The sequence below is a fragment of the Sinocyclocheilus grahami genome, unplaced genomic scaffold (genome assembly GCF_001515645.1).
Source record: "Sinocyclocheilus grahami isolate Dianchi unplaced genomic scaffold, SAMN03320097.WGS_v1.1 scaffold255.1, whole genome shotgun sequence".
Classification (NCBI taxonomy): domain Eukaryota; kingdom Metazoa; phylum Chordata; class Actinopteri; order Cypriniformes; family Cyprinidae; genus Sinocyclocheilus; species Sinocyclocheilus grahami.
Genome location: NW_015505434.1, coordinates 1,556,984 through 1,571,573, shown reverse-complemented (window position 1 = coordinate 1,571,573; position 14,590 = coordinate 1,556,984).

The window sequence follows — 14,590 nt, the reverse complement described above, 5'->3', positions numbered from 1 at the left end:
CAACACCAAGACAGAGCGATGGGAGAACAGAGACTGTGAGGAGAAGCTCAACTTTCTTTGTCTCTATAATTAAAGGCAAGTAATAAATAACATGTGAAAATTGCTTTCACTTAATATACAGATTATGCCTGATTCTAAAGTAATGAATTATACAATAAAAATAAAATGCATTCTATTGTTCACTACAATTTACAAATGTCTTCCTTACAGAAAATGAACACAGATGCATTTCTCTGCAACAAAGAGGAAGTCAGTGATTCTTTTGTGAACATTTAAGACACTTAAAAAACTAAAAAAATAGGTCTAAAATATACTTTTTAATTTAAGAATATAAGATATTTATGTTTGTAGTCAGCTGTGCTTAGATGTTAACTGTTAAATAAAAAGTTTATTTTCCATTGGTTTGTAAATAAGTCTTCTAAAGCTTAGATCTGAAAAAAAAAACGAGAAATTTTTTGATAAAAATTTACAAATAATGTGGAGAGTGTCAAACAAACATACAAAGACTGAAATTTGTTAAAAGCGAATTAAAGTCAGAGACACAAATGGATTCATATCTTAAAACATGTTGGTTTTATTTCTCACATTTTCTTTATTTCTTACATGTAAGCATGTAACCTCCAACACTACTGCACTGCAGCTGGTTGTTACAAGCAAAGGGAACAGATTTTCTCTGTTTATCTTGCCGATCTTTGCAAATTTTAGTTAATCATTTTACCATTTCTTTTCCCTTCGTTTTGCCTATTTTGCCATCTGTTTTGGGTATGGTTGCTATATTGGGTTTGACCTTTGATTGTTTGTTCTAATAAACTCATACAAACTCTATTGACTTTCCATTGTCATTGTTGCCATATGTTGTTTTTGCTTCACAAACCAAACATTATGGCCACTAAATAATCAGCCTGTCAATTTGGCCTTTTCTCTTCCAACTTCAAGGAGATGAAAGAAACATGGTCCCTGGTTATGATGAATGAAAATGGACACATTCTTCACCTCAGAGTTTCACCTTTTTTACCTCAGAAGAGATTTGTTGGTACGTGGTCACATTTCAATGAGCCACAAAAAATTTGGAGAAACCAGTCTATGAAAAGATATTGAGGATCTGGGACTCAAAATGATAAATCTCCCTGATTACTGTAAAACATAAAAACATGATTCATGTATTTAGAATTTTTATTTGAAATTATGCATTATGTTATGTTTATTTACTTATTTATTTAGGTTTATTTGTTCATTATAACTGCCAATTACATTTTATAGCACATTTCATACACAATGGAAATTCAAAGGGCTTTACATAAACAGGATTTTATATATATATATATATATATAGTGATCTTTTTTTTTATTAGTTATTGAATACTTTTAATTTTGTGACCTATTGACCAAAAAAAATAAATAAATATATATATATATATATATATATATAATCACAAATGTACTGGATAAGAAATAAAAATAGCATGCACAAGATATAAAAATAACAGTAAAAGCAAGGAATAAACAATATTAAAAATGGATTTGGAACGTATTAAAACAGTTAAAAAAGGATAGGATGCAGTGTAATCAGTGCAGCGTTATCAAATCATGTGAGATCTGTAAACAACTAATGTTAGACCTTTCCTCAAAACTATTATCTAATTTATGAAAATAAATGAATGCACTCATTATTTCTTTATTTGGCAGTTTTGGGATTAAACAGTTAACTTATACAGTTCAACAAACTAGTTTAACAAGTTTTCTAAGTAATGAGCTTTTTTTCTTTTTTAATGTAGCCAAATGACGAACCGCTCTGCGTGATTCCCTTATCATGTCACAGTCAAAATTTGAAGAGTTCAGTGACAGTTGTAGAATGTGAGAGTATGTAAAGATGTGAAATATTACTTTTGTGGGTAGTTTGAAGAGACAGTGAATTTGTGTGAATTTCTTGTGTGAAGATAACGCCAGATAGCGAGTTTGTGTACAATTCCCATCCAAGTACACCATTACAATCCACCGCCAATATGACAAATCCTCATCAGCGTGACGAGAGGTGTGCTGGTACTGAGGAAGATGGAGGAGAGAGGAAGGTGAGAGAGGAGAAGAGGGTGAGGAAGACAAGGAGGTTTTGGAGGAGGCTGGCCTGTTTCCACTTCTCTTGTCCAAGAGCTGGTAAGGGTGGGAAAGCTCAGGGTGAGAAAGTGGAGCAGAGTGAGAAGCTGGAGCAGGACGCTGAGACCAGACCTTCTAGGAGCCCTACTGATGGTAAATCATATCACCTTAATGTAAATATGCATATAATGGAGCACTGTACATCAAAAACTGTCCCCCTGTCTTGCTATATACGTATATTTTATTAGAGCTATTCAAGCTTTTAATTTCTATTCCCCTCTTTAGATCTGATTTCTCTACAGCACAGCACATGTACTTTAGAGGATTGTGATCATCAGGAAGCTCCTAGCAGCAGCCCTGACGGCCTCCCTTCTTCTGAGGACCAGCAGATGCAGGAGAATCTTCAGCTTCGTGTCCATGATAGTGCAGTTAGTCTGTCAGAAGGTGAGATTATGTCTCTGCTGACAGAACAACAGGACAATGACGTGGTCACGAGCATCGAAGGGGAGTTTATTGCCATAATAAATATGGTCTTGCAGCGCCCCTCGCCCTGTGAAAGTCTTTCTGCTCAGAATGCAGCTATTTGATCAATGCCTGTCAACATCCCAATCCTGAGCAGAGGATTCTTTTTGACAGACTACTTCTTCACGACTGGTTTAAGCTACCTATGATAAAAAAGGGCTTTGTAGAAATGACAAGTTCTGAATTATGATTTCTTTTTTAATTCTGGGCTTGAGGCAGCAGTATTTGCATCTTGCAGGGTTGCTGTCTATGGATGTCTACATTGTTTGTTTGTTTGTCACTGTTTTAATGATGCTCCCTGTCATGAACACCCCTCAGAGCTGCTGCCCAAGGCCTCATCACTGCTAGAACTTCCTGTCATTTCTATCTTGATTATTCCAGTCCAAAAGCTCTCCAGAGTGTCCTGTTATGTCTAAACAGGTTCTAGAGCTGCTTCTCATGGACGCCCCATAGGGTCCATATAATGCTGCTTTAGAACCATGTGTGGTCTGAGAGATCCCTGTCACAGGCACCTCAGTGGTTCCTGTCCCAGTGGTTCCCATCTTACTCAAGGCCATTCTAATTCCAAAGCTCCCTGTCAAAGTCGTTCCAGGAATTTCTGTAATGGATGACTCTTATGTTCCTGTTGTGACCCCAGGCGGAGCTGTTGTCCCAGTCCCAGAGCCATCCACCTCAGTCTATCCAGTCCTAGAGGTTCCTTTCCCACCCAAGATATTCCTCTCACAGAATCTCTACAAGACCCTGATGCTGGTTCACTGGTTGTCCTTCCTTGCACCACTTTTGGTTGGTATTAACCACTGTACACTGGGAACACCCCATAAGACTTGTCATTTTGGAGATGCTCTGACCTAGTTGTCTAATCATAACTATTTGACCATTTGTAGCTTTGGCTCATTGGATCATTTTGCATAAAACACATGAAATTCAACAACACGAAATTTAAGAACTGAACTGTTCCCTTGCTGTCTAATATATCCCACCTTTTGACATGTGCCATTGTATAATCTAAATCTACTATATAATCGATATTGTTATCTTCACCTGTCAATGGTTTTAATGTGGCTGTTTACATGCACGTACAGTACAATTTTCTGAAGCACCTACATCTCTCCTATTTGTAATTTTTGTAAACAAAACATAAGACGTTAAGTTTTGGATAATATTACTTTCTCTTCATCTCTGAAACAATTTAAAGATAAAGGCAATACATTCTTAACATCCGAGCTCATAAAATATATTCACAATTATTAAAAAATAGAAAACAAGTTTCAAGTTTAAACAAAAACTTTGTTATATTTTAATAACAAGAGAAGAGAAACCATACTAAGGTATAGGAAATGCATGCCACTTTCCACAAATATGTTTTAAATTAGGAAGACTGCTGTAAAATAAGGGGTCTGGGTCATAATGAATTTTTTTATAAGTATCTATAGTGTTAATTTACAACAAAATGAAATAATGTAATTTGTTTATTTTGCTATTTTGTTCGGTGGTATAATGATATCACTCACTCCATCTGCTGGAGAGCATTTATACATGCATTAGGTTCATTTTAGAGAAGATACTTCTTGTTCCTGCGGACACCAGGAGCAAGTGCTGAGCAGTCCTTAGGCAAATACTTTTGGTGGCCAGGCTTATGCCTGTCAACAGGCAAGATTTAGTTTAAACAATCTATGTAAACACTAAAAGAACATTAAATATGTCAAACTATGAGCTGTGAGAATAATAATAATAATAGTACAGTTGTTAGTCTCTGAAAACATTGCCCTCTGCCCCACTGTCCAAATCTAATTTTTTCATGTGCATATTCATTAGAAATTTAAATAACTGCATACACGCACAAGCACACACACAAAAGAAAAACGTTTTTTTTCATCATGACTATCCTTTGTTCAGAAACACACTGCTACAAGTTAAAAGTTTAAATAGTGTCACTTATTGTTGATCATTTTGGATTTGAATTTATGTAAGATGTATGTAAGATTTGTTAACATTAGTTAAAACTGTAAAGTCATAAAAATAAAATTTTATTTAAATGGAACAGTTTATTAAACCATTATTGATGTATTATTTTCCCCTTAGAGTGTGAGTCCCATATTCTCATATATATGGGGCCCAAAAATATGAAATTTGGTGCAGATGTTGTAATTTATATTGCCGAAAAGTAAGATGAAATTGTGATAGCCTGCAATGCAATCAGTGAGATCTTTATAACAGTATATATAAAATGAATATAAGTTGTCACTCTATATATCCCAACACTAATGTCTGATGATATTTAATTTATTAGTTTTTGATTAAAGCACTGTGGCTTTTATTGTAGGAGACAAAACATAATGCAATGCACAAAAATTATGATTGAAAGATAAACATTCTTCAAAAGCCTGATGTATCATATCTTATACTAACATTTTAACATTATTTTTCTAAATCAAGTAAATCTAAGTTGCTTTGGTCTAATAAATGTTCGTCTTGAAATATTACTAATACTAACTATGTAAAAGTTATTCTTACATTTACTTAATAAAAATCAGTAAAGACTTCAAAGCAAAAAGACGACTTTAAAGGAGACTTTTTAAAATTATATTAAAAGGATATTTGCATGATAATAAAGTATAAACTATAAATCATACGACAGAATGCCTGTAGTAGACTGTGTACATTACAACAGTTTTTTCAGCAATGTTTTGAACAAGTTGATAATTTAGAGGTCTTTCATTTAATACAAAATTTTTAGAAAATTTGAAGAATAGATTTGTTTATCAAATGTACAGTAGGCTTTATAGTGTTACTGCAATAGTTAATAATAAACCATACTGTATGTATTAATGTAGTGTAATGTAATGTTTTTATTAATTTCTACAAATAATACACCATTAACATTTCAAATTCTATACATTAACATTATTTTATGTATTGTGCATGAATGTGAATTGACAATGATATATTTTAAATTACATTTAAATTAACATAACCTGTAAAATATATAAATATGTGTACGCTTAAACCACATAAAAATAAAATAAAAATAAAAACTATATTCAACCATATGGCATGTAGGTAACATAAAACAAAGCATAAACACATTTTTCAAGCAATGTTCTTCAGAGTTTGATAACATCCAAATTATTAAACAACTGATACATTCTTCAAAACTGGTCAAAAGTTGCAAGACGTCCATAGTTATGTGGTGTTGATCTGCTGGAAAACCTGTGTGAAACTGAACTTCATCCTCTTCTCACCCAGTATTCTGTTAAGAGTGACATTTAATAAAGCTCGATTATTATTATAATTATTATTAAGGGAAATTCAGGTAAGCAAACCCAATCTTAATAAGCATTTTATACATTTAATAGAGAATGAACCCACTGAATGTTTTACTACAGTTAGATTTAATTGGAAATAAATTATAAATACATTTCTGTTACTCACTTTCACCTCTAGTAACAGATGAAGTTGAGCATCTCCTGACAGTCTCTCATTTCACACTGCGCTGTTCTTTTGTTGTGTGCTCCACAGCGGTACGGCTCTTCTGGGCATGATGGCAGTGAGCCCTGATATGGAATATGTCTGAAAGACTTGCTCACCCAGTGCCATTCTCCTGCCAGGAAATGCAGTCCTGTCCACACAGCTTCTGTAGTGGAAGCTTGGCTATTATCTTGCAAAATTTCCAACTGATACTTTTCTGATGCACTGGCCAAGTCAAAGAACTTATCCCTACAGTAAATAAGGGCATCTTCCCAAGTCATATTCGCCGTCACAAGCTTCAAATTATAGTTGAAATAGCAGAAGAAAGGCCGTTTATCTGGACAAAAACCATTATACCATTCAAGCTCTGTAGCATATACACAGTTGAAATCCTTGTTGTTGTAAACTTGTAACTTAGTGAAGCTATATGATTGTTCATCAGACCATGCCCAGATGTTTGGATTTCCAACTGGTCTGTATAGACCAATCCAAGCTTCAGAGAAAGTTCCTCCTGCGGCTGCTACCAACAACTGATGTTCCTCCTGACTGGTGATGGTGGAGATGTCTGTATAGTATTGATTACAGTATTTAAAAGCTTGACTCCCAGTCATTGGAGTGGGCACATATATGTGTATTCTATAATTTTCTCCTGTAGTCAGTCCAAGGACAAACAGGAGAAGTCCAGTGAGAGTCATCTTTATCTCTGCTGTAGTGAGCTGCTTTGGTTTAGGGATGGTTGAGCACTGAACAGTTTATCACCTTCACTGGGGCTCTGACATGGAACATGCAAATCCTAGCACATCATTATTAAAGTAGTGCAGATATGACAGTGTCTAGTAGTTTCGTTTATTTAAAGGACATGAAAACTCACTGCTACTTACCTTGCTATTACCGCATAGGACCCCCTTTTGCCTTCAGAACTGCCTTAAATTTTTGTGGCATTGCTTCAACAAGGTGCTGGAAACCAATCCATATTAACATGACAGATGCAGCAAATTTGTGGGCTGCACATCCATGATGCAAAACGCCTGTTCCTCCACATCCTGTAGCCCATCTGCTTCAAAATTTGACGAGACTTGTTGTACATTAAGAGATGATTTTCTGCATCCCCGGTTGTAACGAGTGGTTATTTGAATTACTGGCTTTCATTTAGCTTGAACTAGCCTGGCCATTCTTCTCTGACCGCTGTTATCAGCAAGGCTTTTTCGGCCAAATACTCAACCTAGCACGACTAGCAAGTCACTTTCACCTTTCTTTCCCATTATGATGCTTAGTTTGAAGTTCCACATGTCCGAACTGTATGTAATATAATACATAATAGGCCTATACTGATTTAAGAGGGGACTTGGATGTGGAAGTCTTCTGAATGGTGAAACTAATGGACTAATGCAACTAATGGAAAAATGCAAATAAGTCATTTGTTTTTCTGAGTCATTTTCAAAGTAATTGATGTTTTACATTAATTTTATTGCTGTTTACAATGTAAAACAATACCTTGCTTGTGGTCAGGGTTACCTTAAATAAACCGTGACTCATAAGTCACAGTCACCTGCATGTGATACGGGTGCATAAGTAAAAAAATAAATCTCTGTATTGGTTAAGTTAGATGGCAATACTTTTAATTATTAAATTGACATTAATTCACTGAAAATTATGTGGTGTATGATATTTCGGTTACAGACTTTGTGGATTGTTTACAGTCACTGCCAGTCAAAGTGGATGTGGCTTTGACCAGAGAGATTCTTGTCGAAGCATTTGAGGGAATACCTAAAAGGAATGATTAAAAGTAAATGAGTATATCCTGATATAACCCTGCATGATTCTCTGTGATTATTTTGTATTTGTCTTTCATGCTCTATGGGAGATATTTGTTAATTGTTTTCATATTGAAATCTCTGTTTTCTATGTGTTGTTTGATGCCTGTCTAACTTGAATACAGTCAGTCAAATAGCACACTTTTGCATTTTCACCATACATTTGCACGCAAATAAATTAACATTAACCTGCATGCACTAACCTTGAAAGATATTTTTTTCTTTGTGCATGGAATTCATGTGGTATACCAAGCTGAAGATCAATGGCATTCATTAGGAGAGATTGGGGTAAGATGAGCCAGTGGTTAAGTTGACCCACTCCCTGTATTTTGACAGCTGTACACTTTTACTGTCATGTGACCATGTATTTTGGAACCACCCATCATTTGTGCCAGACTGTGAAAAGGAGAAACACATGGGAGTGGAAGGCACCCATTTACTTTAAAAACTTTGTTGGCTTGTCAAAGCAAAATGTTAGAATAACAGATGTAATGGCTGTTACATCAAAGAAAATGTATCCAGGTCTAATATTATTTATGATACATATACTGTAGGTGATTTAGCAATGTATAAAACCATGCATGTCATTTAGCTAAATATCAGTCTGAATTGGTAAGTTTTTTTTTTTTTTTTTTTACAAAATGGCAGCTATGGGGCAAAGTGAGCCAGCATTTTATCTTTTAAATGACCATGAGACTGTAGTATAAACTGGTATTTTTATGTGACATTATGCGACTGGTTTAGTTGATAATTTTATATATATATACAGTTTTCATAATTTTGCCTCTGTATGCCACCAGAATAGAATTAAAATGAAACAATCAAGATTAAATTGAAGTGCAGACTTTAAGCTTTAATTTAAGGGGTTGAACAAAAAATTACATCAAATACTTAGGAATTACAACCATTTTTATACACAGTCCCCCCATTTTCAGGTGCTCAAATGTAATTAGACAAATAAATAAAGTCATAATGTTCATTTTTAATATTTTGTTGAGAATCCTTTGCAAGCAATGACTGTCTTAAGTCTGGAACTCACGGACATGACCAAGACTGGGTTTCCTCCTTTGTGATGCTTTGCCAGGCCTTCACTGCAGCTGACTTCAGTTGTTGTTTGCTTGTGGGTCTTTCAGCCTTTAGTTTTGTCTCCAGCAAGTGCATGCTCAACCAGGTTGAGATTAGGAGATTGACTTGGCCATTGCAGAATATTCCACTTTTTTACGTTCAAAAACTACTGGGTTGCTTTTGCAGTATGTTTCGGGTCATTGTCCATTTGTACTGAAACGCTGTCCAATCAACTTTGCTGCATTTGGCTGAATCTGGGCAGACAGTATGTTCCATCCGGCTGCTTCTGTCACGTCATCAATAAACACCAGTAACCCAGTGCCACTGGAAGCCATGCATGCCCATGCCATCACACCTCCTCCACCATGTTTCACAGAAGATGTTGTATGATTTGGATCATGAGCTGTTCTCAAGCTCATCTTAATAAAGCTGATCTTAATTTCATCCGTCCAAAGAATGCTATTCCAGAAGTGGTCTGACTTTTTTAGATGTTTTTTTGGCAAAGTCTAATCTGGCCTTTCTATTCTTGAGGCTTATGAATGGTTTGCACCTTGTGGTGAACCCTCTGTATTTGCTCTTGTGAAGTCTTCTCTTGATTATAGACTTTGACAGTGACATGCCTACCTCCGGGAGAGTGTTCTTCACTTGGCTGGATGTTGTGAAAGGGTTCTGATCATCCACAACTGTTGTCCTCTGTGGACGTCCAGGCCTTTTTATGTTGCTGAGCTCACCAGTGCATTGTTTTTTTTTTTTGTTTTTTTTGGCCACTCCTAATGTTCCTGCTATCTCTCTGATGGATTTATTTGGTTTTGAAGCCTAACAAATGTCTATTTTACTTGTATGGAGAGCTCCTTTGACCGCATGATGTGAGTTCACAGCAACAGCTTCCAAATGCAAATGGCACACTGTAAGAAAAAGTGATGAGGACGTCGAAGATCTTTGATGAAGAATAACTTTTATTACAGCATGTCAGTGACAAAGTACATGTAGTACCTTGGGTTCAACGGAGTCAGAATGAACCATGAACCTAGAACATCCTAAGCTCAAACCTTTTTTACAGTTACAGTTTACTACCCTTAATGTAAATGAAGTTGCTCCTGTTGTAACAGCTCTGGTCTGTATGTTAATTAAGTCCTGACACCCCTTTGTCTGAGATGGTTCTCTGTGTCCCACACCTATTCCATTCTACAATTGGTCACATTTGCTCAGGATTGTGATTATCCCAAATGGTCTAGAAACAACACAACTGTTGACTTTCTTCTTCTCTATAATAATTAAGCCATTTTGGGAAATAAGCATGATCAAACATATATTGTGGAGTGGAATCTGGGTCGGGGCAGACTATAGATTCTTATAACACTTAGAATCAACTCCAGACCTTTTACCTGCTTAATTGATGTAGAAATAAAAAGGAATAGCCCACACCTGTCCATGAAATGGCTTTTGAGTTAATTGTCCAAATACTTATGGTCTCTTTAAAGAGGGGGGAGGTACATATTAAAGAGCTGTAATTCCTTAACCTTTCCACCAATTTTGATGAGAATACCCTCAAATTAAAGCTCAGAGTGTGCAATTTTTCATTATATAACTGTTACTCGAATATGTTTGGTCAACAGCTAAAATAATAAAAATTGTGCCTGTGTCCAAGTATATATGGACCTAACCGTATATGCATATGATTTGTAGTTTATTTGATTGGGACAGTGTACAAGTGCAGCAAATCCTTCTCTGATAAGAAACAGAAGATGTTTTTAACCACATTATAATCATATATTTTTCCACCCCTAGTCCCTACTGGCCTGTTCAACGTTGCAGAAAAGTTACCATGCCAAGAATCTTTTGACTAAAATGTTTATTAGTTTCAGTGGCATTTATTCCTTCATTCTGTCAGACTTTGTTCCATGTCTCGTGTTGTGTTTTCCTCCCCCATGTGCTCCAGGTTAATGTTTATGCCCATATTTGGTTTTTCCTGCTCCTATTCCCATTTAGTTCTATTGATCCCAGGTGTGTCCCATTAGTTTCTGTTCATATAAGGTGTGTTTTGCGCAGTGTTGCCAATTTAGCTACTTTGTAGCTAGATTTAGTGACTCCCCCACCCCTTTTGAGACTTTTTTCAAAAGTTTAGGGACAAATATAGCAACTTCTTGGACAAACCTTATCGAAGTTCTCATCTTGCCAAAGACTACGTTCATCTTTATATAGATCAGTGAATTTGCCATTGTGATGTCATCTAGTGACATTTAGCTACCAGTTTTAGCTACTTTAAATTGAAAGCAGTTGGCAACACTGGTTTTGCCCCTTGTTTCCTGTCCGCAGTCGAATGTCATTTCGTGTCCTCAGTGTATACCGTGTCTCTGTATTCCCAGCTTTTGTTTATTAAATCTTTGAAATGTACTTTATTCCTCGTCTCCGCGTTTGTTCCTGTGCTCCCAGTGTGTGTGTCGTGACCGGCGCTCCATCTCCCATGTTTTGTTTTCGTTTTGAATAGTCCTTTGTTTTCTTTTGCTTCTCCTGTGTTTTCTATGGTATGAGAACTGCCCTGCTGTCAAGCATGCCGGCCGTGCCGAAGACAAGCCCTCCGGCCGCTCTGAAGATAGGTCTGCCAGCCGCCCCGGAGCTCGCTCCAGTGTCGGCTCCAGCCCCCAAATATAGCCCACGGAGGGCCCCAGTCATCGAAATCTTCCCCAAGTATTTTTTTTTGGGGGGGGGTAGGGCTCCAGCCATAGAGGCCAGGGTGGGGGCTGGGGCCGCGGCCTCGGAGGCTGCTTTGCCATGGCCTCCTGAACTACCGGCACCACCATGGCCTCCTGAGTTCCCTACACCCCCATGACCTCCTGGACTGTCGGATCCACCATGGCCTCCTGAGTTCCCTACTCCGCCATGACTCCCCGAGCTGCCTGCTCCATCATGGCACCCTGAACGGGTATCACTCTGGAGGCCCGCCCTCTCGTGTGTGTCCTGAGGGACCTCCAGAGCGTCCACCCCAACCCCCCTCCCCGTTGGATGTTGTACAGTGCGGGATGCGCCTTCGGGAGGGGGGGAGGGGGGAGTAGTGTCAGACTTTGTTCCATGTCTCATGTTGTGTTTTCCTCCCCCATGTGCTCCAGGTTAATGTTTATGCCCATATTTGGTTTCTCCTGCTCCTATTCTCATTTAGTTCTATTGATCCCAGGTGTTTCCTGTCCGCAGTCAAATGTCATTTCGTGTCCTCAGTGTATCCCGTGTCTCTGTATTTCCAGCTTTTGTTTATTAAATCTTTGAAGTTTACTTTATTCCTCGTCTCCGTGTTCGTTCCTGTGGTCCCAGTGTGTGTCGTGACGCATTCAAATTCAGTTTTTATTTAATTTTACTCCACAAAATCTAAAAAACGTTTTGCTCAAATATGTTTAAGTTGGCTTTAAGAAAAGTAATATGACTGTAAAAGGAAATTTGATTATTACATTTTTAAGAGGTAAATCATTTTAAATTAAAATTTGTATCCAGGCAGCTATGTAAATTTAAATTCCACATGGGTTTGAATCAGATTAAATTGGTCAGTTTACACCCAGATGGTGCATCTTACCCACTGACTCGGATAAACTTACTCCTAAGCTTGGGCAAACTGAGCCACGGGAACACTTTTTTTTTTTCTTTTCTTCTTTTTTAAGAAGCCATATTTTTAGAACCTTGATATGTCATAGATACATTTTGATAATTTAAAATGATAGGCAACATCCTGAAATTACTTTCATTGTACTTTTCCTTATCTTGAGGACCAAGTGAAATATGTCTCATCTTACCCCACTGTCCCCTACATATGAAGGCTCATGGGGATACTTGGCAATATGCATCATGAATTTCCTTTGGTTAGTAAAGAACTGACAGGAAAGTGGAGGGAGAAACAGGAGGAATAGGATCTAAGTACCAGGGTGGTTACCAGGGGCGCATTAATGCATGGGCTTTAAAGGGTTAGGTCACTCAAAACTACTCACTCTCGTGTTGTTCGAAACCCGTAAGAGCTTCGTTCATCTTCGGAACACAATTTAAGATATTTTTGATGAAATATTAGGGCTCACAGTGGAACACAGTTGGTTTCAGAAAATAAAAAAGCTGTAGTTCAAAAACAATGGGTAAGGAAACTTTATTACGTAAGATGTGTATGCTGCACGTTTTTTGAATATTAAATAGATGAAAACTTTATGTAAATTAGCATGTATTTGTTTAGTGGATGACTTTGATCCAGAGGATGCAAAGTAAAAAAAGGCAGAAATGTGAAGAGCATGGCATCTGTACTGTAGGGGAATTACAGTTAAACCCCATAGAGAGACCAACAGTCAAATTGAAGTTCAATCAGTTGACAGAGTTTACTGAAAACTGAGTTCTCCACACATCCAAAGGCAGTAGAAATTTAGTAAGAGGAGCCAGCCCCAAACTAACTTATAATGCAGAAACACTATACTTATAGCAGGGGTTCTCAACTTTGGCCCTCTGGGTCCATTTTCCTGCAGAGTTTAGCTCCAACCCTGATCAAACTTGCCTGAACAAGCTAATCAAGGTCTTTAGGATTACTAGAAAATTAAAGGCAAGGAAGTTTTATTCTTTTCTTGAAGGCAGTATATTGGAGACAGTAAGTTCCATTCTTAAGCAACTATTGTAAGGATGGTAGGGGAGTCATAAATCTTGTGAGGGCAATTCTCATTTGGGCAGCTGTTGATTCTCCTGCATACTGTTCCTTTGGCATGGTCACATGCCTGTCCTAAAACATCCCCTGAAAATACACCATTAGATAAAACAGGCAATATCTGCAGCACATCACTGGAACAAAACAATACAGAGCACTGATAAAACTTCTACACATGATTCACTGTCATAGTTTAACATAGAAACTAATAGTGCTATAAACCCTAAAAAGAATTAAGCATAGTACATGTTAAGCATACATGTGGTGTGCTGGTCCTTAGAGGTCTCATACGGCTATCATGAGAACCACATAATAAAATGAATAAGAACAAAGTTCAAACTGATAACTCTTTTTCTATAAAATATAACATTCAATTATATAATGATTCAAATGAACTATTACAAAACAAGTACATATTTATTCTCTGGAAGCCAGGCTAAATGAGTAAACACAGTTAGGCTACTGCATTCCTGAGATGGGTCAAACCCTCCTCTCAGACACCAAATACAGACATTGCTTATAAATACCAGAATATATACACTAGTATTAAGAAAACATATGATTACATATTCATTATATGCTAGAAGAGGAGGGGATTGGAAAACCACCCCACAGTGCAATCATATTATATTAAATATATTTTACAAAGCAGAAAATATGGCAAAAAGTATCATGCGCTGATGCATTTATCTGTGACATGTTGCAGACTTTTCAATGTTGAACTGGGAAACATAAAGTTTTAAATATATTTTAATGAGTATTATTTCAATGCCTAGTTATATTTCCTATGCATGGCTTGAGAACACTTCATCAGTGGTTGAGATTTTTTTTGTCCTTTGAAGTAGGCTACATTCTCCAAAAGTATGAATTTAAACATAGTAAAACTTTTTTTAACTCCTGGGCATTCAAAGGAATTTACAATGCGAGTGTAGCAGAGTGAGCTATAGACCCAGTATAATTGGCTGGCGTT